Here is an 8,651-nt window from a genome sequence, read left to right on the forward strand (position 1 = left end):
TAAAAAAAAAAAAAAAACTCCAGATGGATTTGGAATTGGAATTACAAATAATGCCACATAAGCATTCTTAATATTGTCAGCTCCATGGGGATGAAGTGTCTCACCCCGACCCCTCAGATGATCAATTATGACTTAAATCCTCTTGAAAGCTCCCTTAAAAAAAAAGCAAAGCAAAACAAAACAAAAAACTCCCTTAAGACTCCATCATTACCTAATGTCAATTGTTCAATTACAAATCAGGTTTCAAATGTCTCCAAATTCTGCACACTGAAGAGGTAAGTGGAAAAGAATTTGAGAGATGGAGAAGGACCAGATCAATTTGGACTTTCATTAAACTACATATAATTAACACAGAACAGATGCTTCCCAATTAATTGTGCTGGCTTCAGACACAGGAAAATCTTTACTGATTTGTCTTGGACAGAACTTAGCAAGTGGAAAAAGCTAGTAGAATCAACATATATTTTAAATAGTATGTCATAATATTACCATCATCTTAAAATACTTACTTGCCTCTATGCATTTCATGGAATTAATTGCTACATAAAGTTACTTAAACAGAAGCAGGCATTTTATTCTAATAGTTTAAGATCTAAAACATAGGATATTGATAAGGTCATATGAATAATAAAAAAATTACTAAGTTAAATATGAAGCAAAATCTATCCATCTAAAGGAAGAACACCTTATCTATCTATCTACCTATCTCTCAAATACTTATGTATAAATTTTTACTATTTGCTCATAAGTGCAAAATACTATAGGGCATTCACAAAATACTAATACAGAAATGAAACTTTAACATCATAGAAAATATCACACATATATTTTCTGATAGTAAATAGAAAGGATCCCATATAGACCCTGAAAAAAACACCATCTATTAGAAACTAAATCAAGGCTTTATCTAAATGACAATATGACAATTCCAAAGGGAATATAAGCTTTAAAAGAGTAATACAGTTATGAGTATGGAGTCATTATGATGCCCAATATGTTAAGTTTCTAGTTTTTTTTTAAAGATTTAATTTATTTATTCATGAGACACACACAGAGAGAGAGAGAATGAGAAAGAGAGAGGCACAGACACAGGCAGAGGGAGAAGCAGGCATCATTTCATGCAGGGATCCTGACGGCAGGGATCCTGACTTGGGACTTGATCCTGGGTCTCCAGGACCACACCCTGGGCTGAAGGCAGCACTAAACTGCTGAGCCATCCAGGCTGCCCAAGTTTCTAGTTTAAAAAAATTCAAGGGACGCCTGGGTTGCTCAGTCATTGAGCATCTGCCCCTGGCTCAGGGCATAATCCCAGAGTCCTGGGATGGAATCCCACATCAGGCTCCCTACAGGGAGCCTGCTTCTCCTCTCTGCCTCTCTCTCTCTCTCTCTCTGTGTCTCTCATGAATAAATAGATAAGATCTTTACAAAAAAATTAGAAATATTTGTCCTTTGCATCCCTTAAAAAGACATGATATTTTAGAATTTTCACCTGCGTATTGTGATATTTATTATTTTTGTAATAAAGACATAAACATATTTCATTTCTAAAAATAATTATAGCTTCATTTCCTGGATTAGTATGTGTTCATTTCTAAAAATAATTATAACTTCTTTTCCTGGATTAGTATGTGTTCATTAGAGATAATGCAAGTATTTTCCACATAAAGAAAATAGAAAAATGATAAGAATGGAAATTTAATTGGAAAGTTGGACAAAAGATACACAATCTGTCCATATATACATGCGTACACACATTGAGTAGTCTAATGTGTGCCAAAATATTAATAGTAGATACATCAAGATGGTAGGAATTAAGGTTTATTTTGATCTGTATTTTCAGAACTTTCTACAATTCAGTTCTAGCACTCGAGATTTACAGTTAGATTCTTTGTTATTTGATTTTAGGTTCTGTCATTCACTTGATGCCTGACATTAAGTTACATAAACCAGCAAAGCCTTGAGGTCACTATTTATAAAATATTAATGATAGCCCCTACCCCACAGTACTACTTTAGGGATCTAACTGTATGAGAAAATCCAAGAAAAAGTACTTACCAAAGTGTTTAGCACTTGGCACAAGCTACTTTAGTTATGGTAATGATGATGATAATATAGATCATTGAAGATATAATTAACTTTATAATGATGATAGGTATGATTATAAAGAGGATTCGACTATCATAACCAACAAAATTGACTTTCAAAAAAACCAATATTAGATTATTTCTGCTTGATCAGTTAGTCTACTAAAAATATTTAGTAGCCAAAATATGTTCATCAAATAATCAATAATTCCAACCACCAACAGACTGCCACTAAAAGACCTTTAGCAAAATGCCAAAGTAAAACAAGCACCTCTAAAGTAATAACACATATAGAACTTGATTCTTGGGTTATTGCTAAGTTTTAAGAGCTCTCACTGTCTTATTCTGGGCTCTTCTATTCCTTAGCAAGCACAAGGTTGAACCATGGGCGAATTTACATTAAGCATACAGAAATGTTGAATCCCAGACATATCAATTTCTTCCTATAAACTTTTATATTGAAGTTAGAGATTAATTTTTTTTACCAGTATTACCTATCATTAAGGTAAGATAATGCAAAGTAACATTTATTATTTAATAATTCTTTATTAAGCATTTTCTATGTACCACCTATTATGCAGGGCAAAGTAGGGAATAAGGACATAGACCTCATTCTCATAGATACTGGATTTTAATGTGGAATACATAGCAGAAAAGAGAAAATTACAGCACAGTGTGATAAATATTATGAAAAGGGAGGGGCAGACTTCCCTATGAGAAGTCCCTGGATCTGGGAAGGGGACATAGAAGCCTTTCCTGGAGGAATTGATGTTTAAGTTCAGATCTGAAGAATTAGTTGAAATTACCTAAGTGAAAAAATAGAAAGACTGAATAATATGTGCATATGCCCTTAGTAAAGCCAGAATACAGTTTGTTCTAGAAACTGAAATACAGCATAGCTAAAGAGTGTGGGGAAAAATCAGCTGAAGAAGTTAGCAAGGGACAGACCAACACAAATATCCATTATCAAAGATAGCTTCATAATATTGTACAAATGTGACACTCTCTGAAAATACCCATTGAAGATAAGCTCGAGTCAAAATCACAAATCATAAAAAGAATAAAGTATAAAAAGTTTTAGAAACAATGAAGTTTATGGTTTTTCATTGCATATGTATGTCAGTTATGGTTCTAGCAAGAAACAGAATTCACCCCAGATGTTTCAAATGAGTATATTTAAATAGAATCTACTAGAACGCCTGGGTGGCTCAGCAGATGATCGTCTACCTTCAGCTCAGGGCGTGATCCCGGAGTCCCAGGATGGAGTCCCACCTCGGACTCCCTGCAGGGAGTCTGCTTTTCCCTCTGCCTATGTCTCTGCCTCTGTGTCTCTCATAAATAAATAAATGGAATCTTTTAAATCAATCAATCAATCAATCTACTTACAGATGTATGTTAGGGTTAAGTGAAGAAATAATGGTAAAGTCCCCAACTGCTTAGCAACAATAGGATGGCACTGCATCTTAATAGCTGAGGAGACCAAAGGAGGAAATAAGAGTATCAGTAGCTTAATAGGAATTGTAATTTTGGAGAAGAAGCCATGTAGCAGATACTGTTAACAGACTAAACATAAAAAAAAAAATTAAAAAAAAAAAAAAAAAAAAAAGGGATCCCTGAGTGGCGCAGCGGTTTGGCGCCTGCCTTTGGCCCAGGGCGCGATCCTGGAGACCCGGGATCGAATCCCACGTCGGGCTCCCGGTGCATGGAGCCTGCTTCTCCCTCTGCCTGTGTCTCTGCCTCTCTCAATCTCTCTCTCTCTCTGTGACTATCATAAATAAAAAAAAAAATTAAAAAAAAAAAAAAAAAAAAGGGGATCCCTGGGTGGCGCAGCGGTTTGGCGCCTGCCTTTGGCCCAGGGCGCGATCCTGGAAACCCCGGATCGAATCCCACGTCGGGCTCCCGGTGCATGGAGCCTGCTTCTCCCTCTGCCTATGTCTCTGCCTCTCTCTCTCTCTCTCTATGTGACTATCATAAATAAATAAAATTAAAAAAAAAATTTAAAAAAAAAAACAGACTAAACAGATTAAGTTCATCTGGAGATATGTCAAAAACAGGGAGGGAGTAGGGAGGAAATACCCTGATCTCTGTCTTTTCCTACCTGTTTGATATCCTGCCAGGACATCTCATTGCCTAAAACCAAGTAGAAGCCAGTTGACAAGGGGGAGCCTGGGGTCTAAAATCTACAGAGGACAGCTTGGCAGGAGTGGAGGAACATGGATATAGTATGAAGGTGGGGACAATAAGAGAATAACCGTCATGCATATAGAGTAAATTACTTCTTTAAATGGATGTTAAATTTGCAAACCAGTTTTAGAAAGACATTACCACCTTTGGAGAACTAGGAAAAAAGGCTGTCTTGCTGGGCAAGGAAAAGAGATCCAGTATACAGGCAAGGTGGTTACTGGGAAGGATGAACGAAGGAATGTTTATGTTTTTGTTCATTGAAATGAAATTGGATGACACTGTGTTATGGTTTAGCTTTCTATGGCTAACTCTGATGTCTCCTTGTAAAAGAAAACTTGGGAAAAATATAGCAAAATGATAGCAAAATTTGTTAAATATGGGTAGTGAAAAAATTGGTGCTTGGTTTTTGGACTCTTCATACTTCCCTGTGTGAATAAAGTAGCTTGTCATTTTTTTTTTAAAGAAAGCATTCTGCTAATTTAGCATGCGAGAACTCCCTCAGGCTAGGGGATTCCAAATTTTATGAATCACAGATCCCTTTGATAAACTGAATAAAGGTACTTTTTCCCCCTCTACAACACCTTGCCTAACACAACAGAGACACACTCTGAATACGAAAATTCACAAATTTTATATAATCTCAGAGAATTCATTGACGATCCCATTTCTGAGCAGGCTTTGGGATCATACACTCCAGAAACATTAGATGAGCCCCTGTCCTAGTAGATAATGTGCACTTTAAATCAAGGTAAAATAAAGACCTTCAATGTATTAATTAACACTTTGACAGAAAGAAGGTTGCATGTTTATTGAACTAACATACTTAAATATTTCTGGTAATATAAAAAAAGCATGATTTCAACATGCCCATTCATGAATTAAGGATAAAAATATATTGTGAAACTTTCTAAGATCTAATGTAAGTAAAGAAATCTCAAAAGAATCTATGTTTTTGTAGATAGGAAATATCTGAAATCAGCCAGTTCTAGTTTTTTTTCTCTGTGTCTCAGACCCAAGAAGCAATATCATCACTTTTTCTACCTCAGTACTGAGGTAAACAAAGGAAAGAATAAAAGGGTATGGATGTTTCTGCCTATTGTGGGCAAAATTAAAGATCCAGAATATTGTAAGCCTGTGTCTGAACAAGATTTGAAAATAAGAGGTATATGGCAGAGGAAGATAAAAGATATATATAGTAATTAGACAAATAATACAAAGTAAAATGTCTGATCATGGTGAAAAGGCCATGAATTTAGTTGTTTTAAAAGAACATATTTAAGAATGAATGCTGAAGAAAGATCTCATACCTGTCAATAGAGTGCACAGGGGATAGAAGGTACATAAGGTATGAGCTTCATGAAAAAAAAAAAAATCCAGAACAATGCTAAGAATCATGTGTATGTAACAGACAGTAACAATCTCCAGCTCCACCTTGCCACATTTTGACTTTTTATAGTTTATTGTTACATTTGAGTCATTTTGGGCTAATTTTGTCTAATGTGTGAGGTGTAGGGTGATAATCTCTTTTTTTATATATCAATGTACAATGGTTCTAGCATCATTTATTGAAAGACTGTCTTCTCCCTATTAAATTGCTTTCGAATTGTTGTCTAAATCTGTTCAATATTCCTCTAGGCTTTCTATTCTGTTCTATTGATTGATGTATGTCTCTTTTCACCAATACCACACTGCCTTGATTATTATAGTTTTACAGTAGTTCTTGAAATCAGGCAGTATGGCCCCTTCTTTTTTTTTTTTTTTTTCAAAATATTCTGACTTTTCTTTTTTTTCTCTTTCTCTCTATTTATTCATGAGAGACACACACAGAGAGAGAGAGAGAGAGAGGAAGAGACACAGGCAGAAGGAGAAGCAGGCTCCATGCAGGGAGCCCAATGTGGGACTCGATCCCGGGTCTCCAGGATCACACCCTGGGCCAAAGGCAGTGCTAAACGGCTGAGCCACCCGGGCTGCCCTATTCTGACTTTTCTAACTCTTTTACCTGTCCATATGCATTTTAGAATCAGCTTGTTAATATCCACAGAAAGACCATCTAAAGTTTTGGTTGAGATTATGTTGAATCTGTAGATCAAACTGGGGAGAATTGACATCTTGATGATACTGAGTTTTCCAATCTATGAAAACAGTAGATCTCTCAATTTGTTTAGGTCTTCTTTGATTACTTTTATCGATATTTTATAGTTTTCAGCATACACACATATCCTGAACATATTTTATTATAATTATACCTAAATATTTAATTTTACTTAATATTATTGTTATATGATATATATAGGATACATGTTACTATGTAATATAATAGTGTATAGATTGTATACAATGCATATAATGTATAAATATATAGTTAAAACTCTGTAATCCAATTATTTATTACTAATGCATAGAAATATAATTGATCTTTATATGTTGATTTTGCATTCTATAAGTCTGCCAAAATAATTTGTTAGTTTTAGGAACTATTTGGTAGATATTCAGGGATTCTCTATGTAGATATTTAAGTCCTCTATCAATAAAATGTTTTCTTATTTTCCAGTCTATATACTTTTTTTCTTACCTTATTATACGGGCTAGAACTTCCTAATATAATGTCCAATAAGAGTAGTGAGAGGGGACATTTGTCCTCTTCACAATATGAGGAGGAAAATATTGCCTTTCCATTAAGTATAATGTTATCTACATATAAATTTGTAAATGTCTTTATCAGGTTAAAGAATTTCTCTTCTATTCTTCATTTGTTGAAAGTTTTCACCAGGAATGGATGTGGAATTCTGAAAAATGCACTCTTCTGCATTTACTTAGATGATCAGTTTTCTTTCCTAGTTAATATGGTGAATTACATTGATTTTGGGGTATTGAACCTCTCTTGCATTCCTTGAATGAACCTCATTTGATCATGATGCATTATTCTTTTATAGGATGATACCTTTATTTATAAAATGATAATCTTTATGCTGAAAATAGATTTGATGATATTTTTTAAGAACTTTTGTGCATATATTCAGGAGAAAGATTAATCTAGAGTTTTCATTCTTGTAATATCTTTATCTTCTTTTGATATTAGGGCAATGTTAGTCTCATAAAATGAATTCGGAAGGACTCTCTTCTTTCCTATTTTCTAGATGAGATTATGAGATTCTTCCTTAAATGCCTGGTACAATTCACAGATAAAACTATTGGGGCCAAGAGTTTTTTGTGATGTTTTCAAATACAACTACAAATTGAATTCCTGTAGTAGATATAGGGCTACTCAGGTTATATATTTTATTTTGAATGGATTTTAATAGTTTGTGCTTCAAGAAATCATTTCATTTCATCTAACTTGTCAAATTTATGGGCATAAAACTATTAACTGCATTCTTTTTATCTTTTTAATGTTCAAGTCTATAATGATAACCTTTTTCATTCCTAAATTGGTGATCTGTGTCTTCTGATTTTGTTTTGTTCTTCATGGTCAGTTTCATAATGATTCATTTAATGGTTTTGGGGTTTGTTTGTTTGTTTTTGTTTTTGTTTTTGTTTTGAAGAATCAGCTTTTGTTTCACTGGTTTTCTGTTTTTAACTTCAATTTTATGCTTATCTTTAGTGTTTCTTTTCCTTTGCTTTAGATTTCTCATTTTATCTGGTCACAGTTGAACTGATACAGCATGGTCCAAGGCTCCAACGATAAATCACACTGTTGGCATAAAGTATCTGGCATGACCAAAGACCCCACTTATACAAAGAAATCTTTATCAGGCAGGATAGCCCAAGGGTTTAGACTTTATCTTCCAGGATCTGGTCAAGGGCCAATTTCTTCTCAGGGTTTTCTTGTTCAGGGTTTGAACACTCAAACTGGCTGAGTTAACACTTTATGTACAACATTTCTTTTTTCTCTGGATACCATCAAGGTTTTTTCTCTTTTATAGTAATCAGTTTGTTGTATAAAATATGCTTAGATTTGTGTTGTTGTTTTGTTTTATGTATTTATCCTGCTTGGTGCTCTTTAACCTTCTTGGATCTATGCTCCGTGATTTGTCTTAAATTTGTAAAATTCTTGGTCATTTTTTCAAATACTTCTTCTTCTGTATCTTTGTCTCTTTCTTCTAGGGAAACCAATTATGAATGTGCTTGAATGTGTTGAGTTTGCTCACACACACATACAGTTTGAGTGATATCTATTGAACTATCTTCATATTCACTGATTCTTTATTCACCTGTCCTGGGTTTTCTTTTGAGACTACTTAAAGCATTCTTCATCCCTGTTTCTGTTTTCTTATTTCATTTCACCTTCATTTGACTCATAGTTTTCATCTCTTTCCTGAAATTACCTATCAAATTTTGTATTTTATCTACCTTGTCAATAAGAATTTTTGACATATTCATCAT

This window comes from Canis lupus, chromosome 1 (assembly GCF_003254725.2).
Source record: "Canis lupus dingo isolate Sandy chromosome 1, ASM325472v2, whole genome shotgun sequence".
Classification (NCBI taxonomy): Eukaryota; Metazoa; Chordata; class Mammalia; order Carnivora; family Canidae; genus Canis; species Canis lupus.